The sequence below is a fragment of the Mirounga angustirostris genome, unplaced genomic scaffold, assembly GCF_029215605.1.
Source record: "Mirounga angustirostris isolate CCGP_5_RB_7025 unplaced genomic scaffold, mMirAng1.0.hap1 SCAF_6, whole genome shotgun sequence".
Taxonomy (NCBI): Eukaryota; Metazoa; Chordata; class Mammalia; order Carnivora; family Phocidae; genus Mirounga; species Mirounga angustirostris.
In genome coordinates this window covers 139086260-139104752 of record NW_026991714.1, presented here as the reverse complement: position 1 = coordinate 139104752, position 18493 = coordinate 139086260, and the positions used below count along the sequence as shown (strand labels likewise).

Here is an 18493-nt window from a genome sequence, read left to right as displayed (position 1 = left end):
TTATTGTTCTGAGGTCAGAGATCTGGAATGGGCTCCAGTGGGCTAAAATTCAAAAAACTCCTATATTCAAGTATGAATAGCATCTGCAGCATTATTAATCTTACATATAAATACCACACATAGTATAGTGTATGAGAATATACACTGAATGTAATATAGCATATCATAGTATATTATTATATAAAGGAGATAAAGGAGAAAATAGTCACATTTAACTTTCCTGGAAAAAAATAGTCATTACATAGTTATCTACTTTATGAATACAGTTAATATTAAAGTAACAGATAACTAATTTCTTTTACTTCATGAATAGAGATAGCATTTTTTTATAATGGGCTCAACATTGTGAGGAATTTAACTTTGTATATATACAGAGGAAAATGTGTTATGTCATTCAGATAAAGTGGACCAGATAACTTCATAATGCCAGGTCACAGAATAGAATATTTAGGAATTAGAGGCCAATCTAGCTATCCTGTTCTGCCCTCCAGAAAGCTATACATTCAATATGCAATCAATATGGAAAGTGATAAAAGAGATAATTTACATTTTTTTCTTTAAATACTAAGTTTTTGAAGCCTGGTGAGGATTTATCATTTGGGACTAGCTGTATTTCAAGTGCAAAACAGCTACATGGGGCTAGTGGTATCATAGTGGACAGTAGTTTTAGACAAAAGAAGAAGGCAACAGAATAAAACAAGGGACTACTTCAGGGAAGATGGGAAGGTGGACGTGAGATTGCACTGGGTTAAAAAAAATGTCAGCATTTCTGAGGAGGTGAGAGGGAATGGAATTTTAGGCAGAGGCAGACCAGATCAGAAGTGAAGCTCTTCTTTCATTGTAAGAGGAAAGGAGGAAAGAACGGGTTTGGATACAAAGAGTCTCAGCTAATGGATTTTATTTTCTTTGGAAAGTAAAAGAGCAAATGAGGATGAAGGAAGAGGTGGCAGGGGCAGATATGGAGTTTTGAGGAAGGTGGGGAGTATTCGAAACAGTCTCTCTGGGACTGGAAGAGAGTGCTGACTAGGGGACCTTGACTATGAAACTGGTGGACAGCTATGGAAGCCTGTGTGAATGTGAGGACCATCTATCTAGCCAACAGTCATGTGATTTTTCTCCAGCAGCCTTCAGTTGCCTGGTTGTAGGTGATAGAGAAGGTATAAGATAGTCAGTTGAAAGCAATCAGGACTAAGGCTTTCCCAGGCAGATGTGAAAGAAAGATCATGAGACAAAGGAGGTGAGGAATCTCTCCAGAGAGTGGTTCTTCAAGTGATGGACTTTAAAATCCAATATGAAGTGAAGACAAGAGAGATCTGATACAGAGAAAGTAGATATCACAGTTTCCTGAAAGTTCCATCCAGGTCTGGGGACCCATCTTGGGACGATTGATTAGAGAATCAGAAAAACAGGAAGTTATAGTGAGAGAGTAAGGTGATTGCATTTATTGTTTACAAAGTTGAACAGTTTTGGTGATGACAAATTCAGGGTATTAGTATGGAATGGGTTCTGAAATGAAATGGCTGGGAAGGGCATTGGAGATGAGGAGGTTAAGTAATTTGAAGGCCATGGTAACAGATGGGTCACCCATGAGGACATGGAAGTCTTAGAATAATGGCAGGACTTGGAGTGAAAAGGACAACTGTAGGTCAGGTGCTAAGTTACATAGATGAAGGATGGTGACCAGGAAGTCTAGAAATGAGAGCAACATGGATGGGTGGAGGTTGGTACAGCTTAAAGCTAAGAGGAATAGGATTTCCTTTCTATTTTACTTTATTATTAGTTTCACAGATAGAATTTGGTGATTCATCTGTTGCATGTAACACCAAGTGCTCATTACATCAAGTGCCCTCCTTAATGCCCATTACCTAATTACCCTATCCCCCACCGACCTCCCCTCCAGCAACCTTCAGTTTGTTTCCTGTAGTTAAGAGTCTCTTATGGTTTGCCTCCCTCTCTGTTTTCATCTTATTTTATTTTTCCTTCCCTTCCCCTATGTTCATCTGTTTTGTTTCTTAAATCGCACAGATGAGTGAAATCATATGGTATTTGTCTTTCTCTGACTGACTTAGCTCAGCATAATACCCTCTAGTTCCATTCACATCATTGCAAATGGCAAAATTTCATTCTTTTTGATGGCTGAGTGATAGGAACAGGATTTTCTACGTGAGAGTGAAAATCAAGGTCTGGAAGTGGCACTGGGGAGAGAGGAGGTCCCAGCCTTAAAGGTCATCTAGTTAAAAGACCTCATTCTATAGATGAGGAAAATGAGGTCAGAGAGTGTGGAAGGCAGCCTTCAAGATGTTCCCCAGTGATTCCCATCTTCTGCTATTTACACCCTTGTGTCGTTCCCTCTCCCATAGTGCATCAAGGTCAGCTTATGTGAGCGGTAGAATACAGCAGAATTGATGGTAATTGTTTCTGAGTTTAGGTGACAAAGGATATCACAGCACCTGCCTTGTTACTCTCTCACTCTTGGATCACTCACTTTGGAGGAAGTCAGCTGCCATCTCATGAGCAAGCCCATGGAGGAGCCCACGTGGAGAGGAACTGGAGCCTCTTGCCATTGGACATGCGAGCAAGCCTAGAAGCAGAGCCTCTAGCTCCAGGTGAGTTGTCAGATGACTGCAGCTCTAGCTGCCATCTTGGTTGCAAGCTCATGTGGATCCCTGAGCCAGAAGCAGTTAAGCCACCCCTGAACCCACTCCCAGAACCTGGGAGATAATTTGTTAACAATAGATCAATAATTCTGAGACTTTTTGAAACTTACTAATAGTCAGAAAGCTAGTGTCCAACTTAAAATGAGAACAGAGGGCTGCAGGCTCTCAACTCAATATTCTGTTAGATATGCTGTATTCTGATATATCTTGGACTTCTTTTGTACTGAACACATGCACTACCTAAAAAAGGTTCAGTGGATCACAGTTTTGCTTTTTCATCAATGAAAGAAAGAAAGAAAGAGAGAGAGAGAGAGAGAGAGAGAGGGAGGGAGGGAGGGAGGGAGGGAGGGAGGGAGGGAGGAAGGAAGAAAGAAAGGAAGGAAGGAAGGAAAAGAAAGAAAACTGGATCATGCTTCCTCATGGAATGCAGAATAAAATTCAGTAAGGTAAAAATTTTCTTTGTCCCCATAATAATACATAAGCATTTCTAAAACATGCTTACATCTTTTTGCCATTATTTCTGGAAGGATTGAGAGGACTAATTCAAGTGTGTGCAATAGCTGAGTGGTAAGACCAGAACTGAAATTTCTACTTGGCTTCTTTTAATCACTTGACAAAGATGGCATAGAGTCCTGATAGTAGTTCTATCATTTAAATACTTCAAGAATTCTGACCTTCCCTACAGTGAATCAATGGCAGGATCTACGTCTGCATTTCTGTCTGTCGTCTCTAAATGTAATATTCAGAGAAGGGCAGATTGCAAAAAAGGCACTTTGTGGCTTCCGCTTCCATGCCATGGAGTCTGCCATTTGGATGCACATAACGATTATGTCAGAGAAATTTTGCGTGATCTGTTGACTTACAGTTTGGGACTCAGATTTTCTAAGTGTGATTAAATAATGTTTTGATTTTATTTTTCCTTTAAGAATACAGCTAGAAAAGCAGAGGAAAAGGAGAAAAACAGGGGAAAAGTAGGAAAGTAGGTTTGAGTTTCATGACAACATGGGTTTTTTTTTTTTAATTAATCTCAAGTGTGTTCAAGATTCCAATTTCACTAAATCTCACAGAAATTCAGATATATTTCCAGTTACTTCCCATTACAGTCAGTAAGATAATTTGCTGTCATATATTCCCAGCATTAGGGAGATTCTTGAATTTTTCCTATATATTTTTCTCTCTAAGCTTGAAAAAAAAAATAGATTTCTAACTATTCCTTGGTATCACTTACTCTCTCAAAAGTCATAGAAAGACAGCTTTTACTCCCTTGATATTTTAGCACTTTCCTGGTTATAATCCAGCTAATTAAGTGTGACGAGCTTACTTGCAATAAAATACTACTTCATATTTTATGTTAAATAGATTAGTGATAAATGTGAGTTTTGTTTTTTAAAAAAATTTGCGTTTTTTTAATAATCAGCAAAAAAAGAAAACAAAAATGTATGTCCTTAATTACTTATGGTACTAATTTTTCTAGTTGTGTTTTCATTCTTCAGAAAATTCCGATGTTCCTAATCAAACTTAAGCTTTGTAAATTCCTTTGACTTTTATGACCCTATACGTGATTTTTAGTAAGAATTTATTATTCAAGGGCAGCTGGGTGGCTGAGTCAGTTAAGCTTCTGACTCTTGATTTCAGTTCAGGTCATGATCTTAGGGTTGTGAGATCGAGCCACATGTCAGGCTCCACACTGGGCATGGAGTGTGCTTAAGATTCTCTCTCTCCCTCTCCCTCTGCCCCTGCCTGCCTTCTAAAAAAAATCATTATTCATTCAACAAAATGTATTAAGTACTTATGTGCCAGACACTTTTATCTGTGTTGGGGATATGGGAGTGAATACAAAGTCTTTGTTTGTTTGTTTTTTTAAAGACTTTATTTATTTATTTGAGAGAGAGAATGAGAGAGAGCACATGAGAGGGGGGAGGGTCAGAAGGAGAAGCAGACTCCCTACCGAGCAGGGAGCCCGATGCGGGACTCGATCCCGGGACTCCAGGATCATGACCTGAGCCAAAGGCAGTCGCTTAACCGACTGAGCCACCCAGGCGCCCCACAAAGTCTTTGTTTTCATGGCACTTGTGTTGTAGTGGGGAGAAGGAGTCAACAAGCAAATGAACAAAATAGATACCTAATATGTCAAATGGTGAGTAAACGCCATGAAGAAAAAATAAAGCAGGATAAGAGGATAGAGAGTGACAGACCTGAATGAGGAGAAGGATCAAGATATGTACATGTCTGGGGCACAAACATTCCAGATGGAAAGACAAGTGCAAGGGCAAACAAACCATACCTAAAGGGTTAAGAATAGCCAGGAGATTTGTGAGGTCGAAGCAGAGTCAGCAGAAGGGAGACGAGATCTATGGGTAGAGCAAGGGCCAGATCGTGTAGAACCCAGAGCCAGAGGTAAAGAGTTTGGTTTTCACCTGATCCCTTCTGGCTGCTGTATAGAGACTGTAGGAGTGTAATTGTGGAAGCAGGAAGACCAATGAACAGACTGTGCTAGTCTGAGTCCTCTGAGAAGCCATGTTGGGATTAGATGTGTGAGAGATTCATTAAGAGGAACACCTGAGAGGGCACATGGAAAGGGGCCAGAATAGATGTTAAGAGCCCTCAGACTGCAATGTAGGTCTGACCCAGATAAGGGACAGAATGGGGGGCAGGAAGGTCAGATGGAGCAGCCTGAAACTACAGTGCAATTCTATGAAATGTCTTAAGGCCAACAGAGAGTCCTTGAGCCAAAGTCACCCACCAGCAAAGCACTCGTCTCCCAGGAATGGACCTGTCCCAGTATTCCTAATCAGCCAGAAGCTGGAAGCAGTCCGTGGGACGTGTGGCCTCCATGTGAACTCAGTGATGGATGGGACCACCAGTCAATTATCCTTCCACACTGGGAGCTCTGAGAGGCATATTCTCATGCCCATCACAGAGACTTTGCCATAATCCAGATAACAGAGATAATGGTGGTCTGGGTTAAGAAAGTACATGGATTTTGCTTTCTGTTCATCTGGACATATTCTGAAGGTTAAATTGACCTCATTTGCCAATAGATTTGATATGGGGTGTGAGGGAGGCAGAAGAGACACAGATGGCGCCAAGCTTTTTTGTTCTAACTGAAGAATGGGGTTGCCATTTATCGAATTAAGGAGACTGAGAGTCTTGAAGGAAGGAATCCGCAGTTTGTTCTGGCCAGGCTAAGTTTGAGATGTTGATTAGACTCCAAGTGGAGAGGTTGAGAAGGCCGCTGAATATATGAATCTAGAGTTCAAGGGAGTGTCCCAACCTGGAAATACAAATTTGAAAGTCATCAACATATGGACAGCATTTAAAGTCATGGGACCGGATTAGTTTTGCCTAAGGAGGGTGTATAGATGGAGAGAAGAGGTTCAAGGCCTGATAGGGAGAAGGGGAAAATCCCACACAAATACTGAAGAAGGAGTGGCCAGGCAGAGACAAGAGGAGACCCACTGAGGAGTCGTGTCCTGGAAGCTGAGTGAAAAAAGTTTTCTGGAAGGGTACATTTTCAGTGCTCTAATTCTTTAATCTTGATACCTCCTAATTGAAAGTTCTATGAAGTATTGATATCTTGCTAAGTGGGCCTACTAAATAATGAAGAAAAAAATGAAGCTTAAAAAGAATATTGACTTTGTGGCCAATTCAAGACCTGTCTCTACCATCCATTGTGTGTCATTTCTTAACCTCTGTTTGCTTGATTCCTCATTTCTACAATGGGAAGTATAAAGTTGGTAAGAGGATGGAGTGAGTTAATAATTGGAACAGTGCCTAAGACATGGTAAGTGTTCAGTAAGTATTACATACCATTACATAATAAATATTGTAATTAAAGATCAATTTTACTATCTTTCAAGTTTTCTGATGATAGTAGCTAAGATATAAGGGTTTAATGTAGATCCTTGCAGATTTCATTTCTCTGACTGGGATCCTGATGTACTTGTTTATTCCTTATATTTCTCTTTTTATATTTTTTCTATATTTTAAAATAAACATAGTTTTAAAAATCTGCACCAACCCTTTTGTTTAAAGTTTTTTTTTTTTTTAACCAGTTACCAGCAGAGGTTTCTTTAAGCAAAACATGTTTAGCCATAGAGATAACATCAAAATGAAGAGAAATAATTTCGGGGCGCCTGGGTGGCTCAGTTGGTTAAGCGACTGCCTTCGGCTCAGGTCATGATCCTGGAGTCCCTGGATCGAGTCCCGCATCGGGCTCCCTGCTTGGCAGGGAGTCTGCTTCTCCCTCTCCCACTCCCCCTGCTTATGTTCCCTCTCTCACTGTGTCTTTCTCTGTCAAATAAATAAATAAAATCTTTAAAAAAAAAAAAAGAGAGAAATAATTTCGTAGAACAGTGGTTTGTAAGTCTTTTAGGGTTGTTGATCCCTTTGAGAATTGGATGAAAGCTCTCCTCTAAAAAATGCACATGTAAACACACACACATACACACACATGTACACGCTCAATTTTGATTATAATTAGAGGGAGTTTGTGGATCCCTAAAGCCAACCAATAAACCCACCAGGCAGCCATGAAAACAGGCCTTGAATTGACTGCCAAGTCCACATTCTTTTTTTTTTTTTAAAGATTTTATTTTTTTAAGTAGTTTCTACACCCAACATGGGGCTCGAACTCATGACCTTGAGATCAAGAGTTGCACGCTTCTCTGACTGAGCCAGCCAGGTGCACCTGCAAAGTCCACATTCTTATAGGCTTAATTTTCTTCTTGATTGTCTCATAGGTCCATTGAACAAGATCTTCAAAACATTATGAATTTTAAATTATTCATATCCTTCTAGTTTAAGCAAAAAGGAACTCCCTTTAGAGAAATTTCAGTTCTAAATATGGTCAGTTGGGGGCAAAAGTGTATACAGAGCAGGTGACCTGAGCACTCAGAACCCTGCTCTTAGAAGGGTCCCATGCTTGGAGTTAATGTTGTGCTGTTACCATATTGAAATTCTTAATAATTTTTGAACAAGAGATTCCACATTTTTTTAAAGATTTTATTTATTTATTTGACAGAGAGAGAGAGACAGAGCAGGAACACAAGCAGGGGGAGTGGGAGAGGGAGAAGCAGGCCTCCCACTGAGCAGGGAGCCTGACGCAGGGCTCGATTTCAGGACCCTGGGATCACGACCTGAGCCGAAGGCAGTCGCTTAACAACTGAGCCACGTGACCTGAGCCAAAGGCAGATGCTTTGAGCCACCCAGGCGCCCCGAGGCTCCACATTTTTTTTTTAAAGGTTTTATTTATTTGACAGAGAGAAAGACAGCCAGAGAGGGAACACAAGCAGGGGGAGTGGGAGAGGGAGAAGCAGGCTTCCCACGGAGCAGGGAGCCTGATGTGGGGCTCAATCCCAGGACTCTGGGATCATGACCTGAGCCAAAGGCAGACGCTTAACGACTGAGCCACCCAGGCGCCCCCGAGGCTCCACATTTTTATGTCTCACAGGACCCTGCAAGTTATATAGCCAGATATGCACAAACATACAATTTAAGTTCAATAGGACTTTTGTTTCATTAGCATTTAAATAAGAACATAAAATTCTCGGGAGGTAAAACATTTTCCAGTGTGTCTTTCCAAGGTAACGTTTTTATGTAAGTTACGTGTTCTCATTAGTTTTTATTTGAAGTAATATATTATTTAATTATAATCTGCTGTGATAATTGTGACTTTCACTTAGTATGAGGCAAGATGTGATTACATAATAAAATTATCATAAGCAATATTAAAAGACAGACAAACCAGGGAACTTCATATTCTAGGCCAAGCAAAGTACCTAAGCAAAAGACAGATTTTGATGTTGATGGGAAGCTGGTACTACGGAGAGAGGAGCAGAGACGTGAAGGTTCTTGCACACCATGTTAAGATGCTTCTACCTTCCCCTGAGGCCAGTGAAAGGTTTTACGCAGCAGAGTGTGGTCAACATTATTATCTTTATTTTTAAAGTCACCAGGTTTAGCAAATAAAACTATAGATGCCCAGTTAAATTTGAATTTCAGATAAACAATGAAAAATGTTCAGTATCAGTATGTCAGGGGCAATATTTGGGACACACACTATGAAAGTATTGGTAATTAACTGAAAGCAATCTTAAGTTAGAGTTCTGTATTTGTCTCGCAACCCTATCATTTTTCTTTTCTTTCTTTCTTTCTTTCTTTCTTTCTTTCTTTCTTTCTTTCTTTCTTTGAGAGACAGAGAATGAGAGACAGAGAGCATGAGAGGGAGGAGGGTCAGAGGGAGAAGCAGACTCCCTGCCGAGCAGGGAGCCTGATGTGGGACTCGATCCCGGGACTTCAGGATCATGACCTGAGCCGAAGGCAGTCGCTTAACCAACTGAGCCACCCAGGCGCCCCTTATCATTTTTCTTAATAGGATGCCTGAGACATGGTAGGTGATATTTTAGCATCTCTCTGCTTTTCTTGTGCCCGGTAGGTGGCAGTCTGATCAAATAATTTCATGGGAGCTGCTTAGCAAATCCTAGTGTAATACTGTATTATCTATCCATCTATTAATAAGGCTATTTTTTAAGTAAAAAAAAAATTAGCCTTCATTTTCCATATAAAGTAAGTTTTCATCAAAGAAAGATAAATTTTGAAGGTGCTCAAAACTAAATATAAGTCCATCCTCAACTTTCCCACAGCTCACCATCAGATTTAAATGCACATGTGGTCCAATCCTAGTGGGCAACAGTGCCTTTTGTACTTCTAATGATATTTTGAGAATTTTGTAGATTTTCATGATACTGTAAATAGGATCTTTTCCCCTTATATTTTCTAACACACTACTTCTGATGTGTAAGATAGCTATTGATTTCTGTATGTTTATTTTTGTGTTAGACCATACTCTATAGTTCAAATAGTGTTACTGTAAATACTCTTGTAAGTAATATACTTTTCTCTCTTTTAAGAAAATAGCAATCAATTTCTTTTTTCTACTATAAAAAAACTAAATGTGGGGCGCCTGGGTGGCTCAGTTGGTTAAGCGACTGCCTTCGGCTCAGGTCATGATCCTGGAGTCCCGGGATCGAGTCTCACATCGGGCTCCCTGCTCAGCAGGGAGTCTGCTTCTCCCTCTCCCGCTCCCCCCTCTTGTGCTCTCTCAAATAAATAAATAAAATCTTTAAAAAAAAAACTAAATGTAACTCTATTAAATGTAATATTAAAAAGAAAAAGAAATGATTATATGGATGCTCTTAAAAAACTATTTCTAGGGGCACCTGGGTGGCTCAGTCAGTTGTGTCTGACTCTTGATCCAACTCTTGGTTTCGGCTCAGGTCATGATCTCAGGGAGGTGGGATTGAGCTCCACGCTGGGCTCCTCGTGTGTGGAGTCTGCTAATGTTTCTCCCTCTGTTCCCCCTCCCCCACTGCATGCTCATGTGCATTCTCTCTCTCTCAAGTAAATAAATAAATCTGAAAAAAAACTATTTTTATTGGTATGAAATTTTATATTCACTCAAATTTATTATTATCATAGTTTAGTACTATAATCTAAAAATACAACATAACCTTATAGTTTGTATTTACCCGTGAATGATATGATATACAATTATAAAATGGCACCACAATTGTCTATTGCATCTACATCCATGCCCCAACCCCCTAGCTGTTCTAAGAATGCTTACTCTGATCACAGAGATCTGTCTTCTTACAAAGCCAAAGGAAAAACATCCTCATGAAATCCAAGTCCTCAAATAACTTATTCCGTTATTACATACTGTATTCTAGAGGAAAATAATTATAATTTATTTTGAATTTCAGTGCGAGAGCCTTCAATTTTTTCCAGAAAGCCACATCACTTTCTGGTTCCTACCATTATTCATTGTCTTTTGAGCTGGGTCAGTGGATTTAGCACTATATAAAACACAGGACACAGACCCTTCCCTTATCTAATGTTGTGAAACCATTTCAGAATTAGAATCTATGAAATCATGAGTTTTGAGGGTTGCACCTTTAGGTATTTTCGTTCACAGATATTTCAATGTGTGTTGATTTATAAGTTGTAAAATGGAATTAAAGTTTAAATATTTATCTGAGAAGAAAGCTTTGCACTAGGTGGCACTGTTTGGTAATAGGCTATTTATGTTGAACTCGACTAGCTAATGGTTTTCGTATACTTTGCTGTATCTCAGTAGTTACTCTGCAAATATAAAACCCATTATAGTTTTATAAGTATTTTAATGATTATAAGAGTAATTTATTCTGTTAATGAAAAAATTGGAAAATACAGAAAAGTATTTTAAAAATCATCTATGTATTTAGATAGCTGACACAATTTTTTTCTCTAAGGTCCAGGTAGCTCTAAATAAGGCATAAGCTTTGGAGTCAAACAAAGCTGGGTTCAAATCCTATCCCTTCCACTTATTTGATGCTTTTTAGGGCAAAAATCTTAATCTCATTGAGTTTAAATTTGTTTTATATATATATATCTTGACTCCTTTTCTTCCTTTAGCTGCCATCCATTTCTTTACCAAAGTCATGCGTTGTCTTTCCTTTCTTACCTTCACTGCATTCCTCTACCCGCTTAAAACTCGATTCTGCCCCCAGAGTCTGAAAACAACCCTTATTAAGGTCACAAATGACCTTCATCTTGTCCAAGTCAACACACATTTTCCTGTGTTCATCTCTTGCCCCCTCTCAGCAGCAGTTGTCCTGGTGCCCGGTAGTAATGGTACCTGACCGCTAATTATGTGTGGCTTTTCCAATTCCAAGTTCAGTGAAGACATGTTGGTACCTTGAAATTCACCATGATGAGAGCAGTTACAGAAATCAGCAAATGCCGCAAATCAGAGCCTTTCCCCCCATAGCCGTTTGTTAAACATTTACCCTCACACTGCCTGCATATATGTGCTCATTTTTCCCTTCACGGAATTGCCTTTTCTCTTGTTTACTCCATGCCACTCTTCCTGGTTTTCCTCCCATCTCAGCTTTTCTGTCTTCTCCTTTGCTGGCTCTTCCTCTATCCCATGGCTACATGTTAGCATTCCTCAAGAGTCAGTCCTGGACCCTCTCTTCTTCCTTTCATACACTACCTTCAGAAAATAATCTCACTAATATCCATGTGTTTAAATACTACCATTATGCTGATCGATGTCAGATTTGTATCTGCAGCCCAGACCTCCTGTCTAAGGCCCGAACTCAAACATCAAGCTATTTATTTAAACTAGTCCTGGGTGTCTCACAGACATCTCAAACTCATGGCCAAAGTGAAGTTCCAGATTGAATTCCAGAAACCTTTCCCTTGCTTGTCTTCTCCATCCCAACAATCTCCATTTCAGGAAATGGAGCCACCATGTACTTGAGGACTCAGACATCATCCACGGTTCTTCCACGTCCATCCTCATGTCTAATCCAGCAGCAAATCCCATCAATTCTACCTCCAAAATATCTTTTGGCTCTTGGTTTTATCCCTCACTTCTACTGCCATCGCATCTGGGGCTGCCCTCATCTCTGAGCTCAATGCCTATAACGGCCTCCACCTGATCTCTGAACTTCAATTCTCCCCCCACCCCCCCTAGTCCATCTCCATGTAGCAGCAACAAGTAATCATGAACTGTAAATCTGATCACTGTTTCCCTGCTTAAAATCTTTAAGTGGTCTTTCATTATGTTTAGTTTAAAAATCGAATTTCAGGTTTGTGAACTGGTCCCTGCTTACCTGTCCACCTTGAAATGTGATCATTCAAGTTCACTCTGTTCTGCTCAAGCTCACTGTGGTTGGTTTCCTAGTCCTTGAACAGGTCAAGTTCCCTCCCCCTCCTCCCCCATATAGAACTTTTGTATATGCACCCTTGTCTAAAATGATCTTTTCCTCACTCTCTTTATGGTTAACTCTTACTGTTCCTTTAATGCTAAATCAATTTAAATCTACCTTTTGATTGTTCTTATCTTTATCTCAGCCCCCTACTTATTTCTTGGTTGAATGAATGAAGGAATCAACTTACATAAGTAAGGATTTACCTTTTAGAAATAAATACTGAAAGAAGTACTAAGAAGTTCTTAGCGTAAGGCCTCATGCACAGTACGGCTTAAATAAATGGCAACTTTCTTGGGGGGAGGGGGACAACTATTTTAAAATTTCATTTCATTTCATTTTTAGCATTCCAGAGTTCAGAATAAAGATCCATGTCCTGAAGTATGAAGACTCAGGATATTCTCGCTTCCTAGTTTCACAGATGGGTAGCCTTACTTAAGCAGAGCCTCCCTGGTATTTATGCCCTTGAATTACTAATACGTACTTACGAGACAAAGAGCTAGAATTGCTGATAGGAATAGGACAAGAGGAAAAAAGCACCAATGAAAATATTAAGCCACAAATACCTTTTGGTTTTTGCTGATCAAACACATATGGAAAGAGCATATTTGGATTTTGGCAATATGATAAGTTAGACTGTGATAATAATATGCTCTAGTTATATGATTACAAATTTAGCCAGTTAGTTTGCTATCAGAGAGTTCTGCAACTTTGATCTTATATTAAAAGTACAGCTTGTTTATCCTTACAGCGTGCAGCCAGAGTGTAAGGATAGAACTGCATTGATCCTTTTTTTTAAAAAAGCGCCTCAGAGAGGATTATCAACTTCCTCTACTAGGAGTAAATTCAAGTAAGATAAAATTTAAAATAACATTATAAATAATGTTTAAGATAACATTATAAATAACATTTAAAATATTACCAGTACTTGCATCAAATTTTAAAGCCATTTCAAGAAAGAAATTCATTTAAATACTTGTTGGTTTTGTCTCATGAGAAGTGATTCTGATGCCAATAACAATCACTAGCTACTTCCTCTGTGACTTCTCTAGAGTTGTGAGGGGTATGTGGACAGGGGAACCTCCAGGCAATTGCATATTGCTTCTAGCTAAATCCTCAGTCCTCATCCTCTCTGGTCTCTTGCCCTCATCTTCCTTAGGGGATTAGAGCAGAATTTTCCAGAACTGTTCACTCTGTGCTCTCTTAACCCTGAGCCCTATGCTGTCCAGTGTGGCCTTTCAAGGGTAAAGGGACATGCCCTTGGCTTAGTCTTACCATACAGGTCATAAAATATAGAAAAGAGAAACTCGAGAGGAGAAAGAAAGCTTTGACCCACTTTATTTTTTCCCACAGAAAATTCACTTCCTTCTGGCCTGCCCCTTCCTTTTTCAGGAAACCCCTTGTGTGTTCTCAAGGACTCTGTTTGTACTACAACCTACATCAAAACCCTTTCTTCCTGAAGATGAAGTGGTTAAGAGGTAAGACCTGGGCTTTCCTTCATGTGTCAGAGAGTGACAGTGTTTATATACAGAACTGATTTCCTGGAAACACAGCAGCCTCAACCCCTTTTATCTGTGAATGACAAAGAATAAAATTTACAATCTCACTGGAAGGCCCCTTGTGTGTTGCCATTAAAAAAAAAAAAAAATGTTGACACAATCTTCCTCCCCAGCAATTTTATTTCTAAGTGTTTTTTCTAGACATATATTTGCAAAATATCATAAAGAGACACATTCAAGGATATTCAATTGCAGCATTATTTGTAACAGTGAAATAAGAAACAAAGGAAAATGGTTAACTAAACTATAATGCATCCATACTATGGAATATATCCACACTATGCAGCATTCAAAGAATAAAATAGATCTACAAATATTGATATGGAAACTTGTGGCAATCTGTAGAAAAATATTTTTCTGTGTTTATGTACGTGTTTACACAATATATATTTGTATGTAAGCAAAGAAAAATGGGTCTAGAAGGATACCCACCAAACAAACAGCAGTGAGTACCTCTGCAGAAGAAGTCTGGACTTGGGTGGAAATTAAAGTGGACTTTTGCTTTGTTTTTGAATTCTTCACATATGAATGTACTAATGTGCTATTTCTATAATGAACATTTAAGAGAAAGAAACAAGAGGGAAATGAGGGCAAGAAGACATAATCTATGGTATAGTGGTTAATTTTATGGCCCCTGGAGCCAGAGAACCCATATTCGGGTGTCGTCTACTACTTATTTAACCTCTCTGTGCTTCAGATTTTTCCTCTGTAAAATGGGGTAACAATAGTGTCTACCTCAGAAAGTTGTTGTAAAGATGAAATAAGATGATGTATATAAAATGTTTGGTACCTCGTATGAGTTATGTAAGTGTTAGCTAGTATTATTGATTAAGTAAAGAATAAATCAGTAGTTATCCCACTTTAGTCAGAGAGAAATTATTACTTTCTTCATATTTTGGCACCAATGAGACCTCAGGAAATGTACCTTAAAAAAAATCAATTTCAAACAGCCTTGGAGATGAGTTTTCTAATGGCTTTGCTGTTATCTAGTCATCCTTGATCAAAATGCATTAGGGCACCCTGGAGAGAGTACAGCTCAATCAACATTAATGCCCACCCGTTGCACTGGGTGCTGGAGACAAAAAGACCAACGAGGCAAATTTTCTTAAGGATCCCATTTTGTGTGATAGGGGGTGTGGTGGAGGGAAGGATCAATCAGTAAACAGGTCACTTCAACACAACCTAGTTCTGTGATAGGAATACAGAACAATGAATGGAGTTATAGAAGAAAGGAATGGCTGGAAACAAGGAAAGCTTCCAGTAAGAGATGAAGATTCTAGAAGGATGAGGAAGAGTTACCTATGAAAATAAGAAAGAAATGAGCATTCCAGGCAGAGGAGACATCACAGTTTATCTGAGGCAACTGCAGTAGTTTGGTATTGCTGAAATGTAGTATGTATGTTTTTATGTATGTATGTGTTTGGGTGGCTAATGGAATGGGGAAAGGGAAGAAGCGTTGGGAGAAGTAAAGAGTAACCAGTTTGGAAAGATAGTGACAACGAAAGGTGATCTTAATTCTGTAGTACTGCATGGAAAGATTACTGAAAACAACCTGCCTATTCAGACAGGTAAAAGGATTCTATGTAAGAGGTCTCAACGTTGACAAATAACTTTTGAAGAAAAATTGCAGGTTGGTTTCTGACTTCTGCTTCTAGGGAGAGTATATTAGGGCGTGAAAAGCCAGTGCTCCTGCTGCAACAGCTAAGGGAAAAAAAAGGGTAAGTTACAGAATTCATAGTTTAAAGACATCGGAGAACTGTGGACATGGTAAGACTATAAGAACTAAAATTCCAGAGAAGGAAGAGCCCTTCCTAAATGAGCTGATAATCTCTGGCCATTTTCTTCCCTGGAGATATTTGTCAGTTCTAGGTGAGGACTAAGAATTAGGCATGGCCTAGGAAGAGGGACCTCTCCATGGAAAAGAGAAACTAGTGGAGCTTTTTTTAGTGATTGTGTGGGGCTGGCTTGACAGATTATAAACTAGTTTAGAACTGAACACAAAGGAGCATTTGTTGATTCCTGGATGCTAGAGGAGTTGGCTAGGAGCTTCTAAAAGGCAGAATGAAGTATCCTAGTTTCACAAAATGTGGGAGACAAAGTCCCACCAGAAGGAGAGATCCTGGCACAAATATATAGTCAGTTACCCCCTTAAAACATTTGCTAAATATTGAAGGTGCATGGGGTCAGAAGGCAAAAAGCTAAACTCAAAACCTCTAAATGACAGAACCGATTCTGAAGAACTGAAGGGATAGAGACCTAGGAGGCTCTCAATCAAAAGCCAGGAGGGCCACACCTGAGGAATAGGGACAAAGATATCCCTGTTTTGGTTGAGGTGATCTGCCTATTTAATGGAAGATGACATCATCTGCAGCCTCTGGATTCCTGTATACAAAGTCTGGCATACAATAAAAATTACAAAATGTATGGAAAGGTAGGAAAATATGGCCAATAATCAAGAGAAAAAATAGACAATACAAGCAAAGCCACAGATGATTATGCATTACAGTTAACTGACAAGAACTTTAAATATAATTTTGATTATATTTATATGAATATAAATATATTTATGATTAACAAGTTAACAAAAATATGGAAAAATGAATAAAAAGAGAAGTCCAGCAGAAAATTAGAATCTATAAAAAACAATCAAATGCATATTCTAGAAATGAAAAATATACTGCATGAAGTAAAACACACTTCAGATGAGTTTGACAGGACAAAGCAAAGCAGAGTTAGTGAATTTGAGGACAGGTCAACAGAAATCATGCAAACTGAAATCTATAAAGGAAAAGTTACAAAAGAAAGAGAACAGGGCATTGTGACATGTGGAACACAAGTAGTCTAAAAACAGTCTAGCTTACTTATTACTTGAGAGAGAGAGAGAATAGAGAATAGAGCAGAAGAAATTTGTAAAAAACAAAAACAAAAACCATTAACCCAAAGATTGAAAAAAAGACTACTGAACCCCAAACAGGGTAAAAGAAAAGAAAATCACACAGAGGTATGTCATAGCCAACCTGATGATAACTGAGAAAGATAAAGACAAATCTTAAAAATAGGAAAAAAGACATTCACCTTCAAAGAAACAACAGTAAGACTAATTGCAGCCTTCTCAACAGAAACTATGGAAAAAGATGATGGAATGACATCTTTAAATTGGTGAAAGAAAAAAATGTTACATAAGGTGTCACTAATGATCTTACCTGCACCAAATATGGATTTATTGTCCACCATCTCATACTTATGACTATTTATAGGTCCTCTGAAACTCTCTTCAGCACTCTGAGTTACACTCTCTGAATATTACATAATTTGGGATTTTGCAAATATGTGACATTAAGATCAGCTATGTCGGGTTGTATAGACTGGAGCTCTAAACTCCTTTAAGGTGATGTTCACTTTTGTACTCCATGGGCTGGATTCTGCAATCAAATCATAGAATCACTGTGATCTTCTCATCAGGAGTTGACATTGCTTTGACCCTATTAGCAAGAGCTTTCTGCCTGTATATCAGGAATATTACTTGTATTAGAAGCTTTTACTCTAATTTTTGTAACATATGATGTTGATTTTCAGTGATTAGGAACATTTTTGAGAGAGAGAGAGAGAGAATGCCCTCAAGCAGGGGGATGGAGGGCCAGAGGGACAGGGAGAGAGAGAGAATCCCAAGTGGGCTCCACACCCAGCACTGAGCCCAACACAGGGCTGGATCTCATGACCTGAGATCACCACCTGAGCCTAAACGAAGAGTTGGATGCTGAACCGACTGAGCCACCCAGGTGCCCCTGACTAGGAACATTTTTTAGGCCATTAAGAACATCCGATTTGCGGGGTTTCGTACGTAGCAGAGCAGCTCCCTCGCTGCGATCTATTGAAAGTCAGCCCTCGACACAAGGGTTTGTAAAAAGATAAAAGCAAAAGAAAAGAAGGGAAGACTAAAATAAAAAAAGAAAAAGAAAAAATTTTTAAATATTAAAAAAAAGAAGAAAAAAAAGATAAAAAGCAAAGAAAATTAAAAAAAAACCACATCTGATTTGGAGTTTAGTTACAAGCTGTAGACCAGGACATTTTTTTTCATGTTACTTACGAGTTTCCTGCACTTGCTGTGTGAAGAGAGATGGAACAGTTCAGTCAGTTCAGTGTTACAAGCAGCAGTGCCATCCTTGGGCTGTAGGTCCCTTTGGTGTGATTCAATGTATCTAAATAATGACTGAGAGAGTTTGTCAATGTGTGTCTTCAACACTCATAGATTTGTCGTAAGTGAAGCAGAACAGTGAGAACTTCCTGTGGCTAAGGTGTCCTTTCTGGCCTATCTGTGGTGTTTAGAATGAGCATCCGGTTATACATTGTTTGGGTGCCTCGCCTCTCTTCTGGAACTAAGGAGATACTAGCCAGCCCCAGATGCATCATCCCTGGTGGTTAGAATTAGCCAGGTGCCACTCCCCATCCCTGAAACGTCCCATTCAACATCAGATCCCTTCTTAGGCTGTGTGAATACCCCGCTTCTTGTTGTGGGCTTCCC

At 39.2% G+C, this 18493-nt stretch overlaps 1 long non-coding RNA gene across 2 annotated transcripts in view; it reads left to right on the top strand.

Annotated features, from left to right (window-relative positions):
• The window catches only part of LOC129045915 (uncharacterized), a 32617-nt gene extending 18564 nt beyond the window's left edge, over positions 1–14053 (top strand). Inside the window, exons 3-4 of one of the 2 annotated variants that reach the window (XR_010412584.1) lie at positions 2429–2606; positions 13805–14053. This is a non-coding gene — a long non-coding RNA (uncharacterized LOC129045915). Of the gene's footprint in view, positions 1–2428; positions 2963–13804 lie in introns of those variants that run through there. The other variant, XR_008506401.2, reaches the window with a different exon arrangement.
• Positions 14054–18493: the final 4440 nt, after the last annotated feature.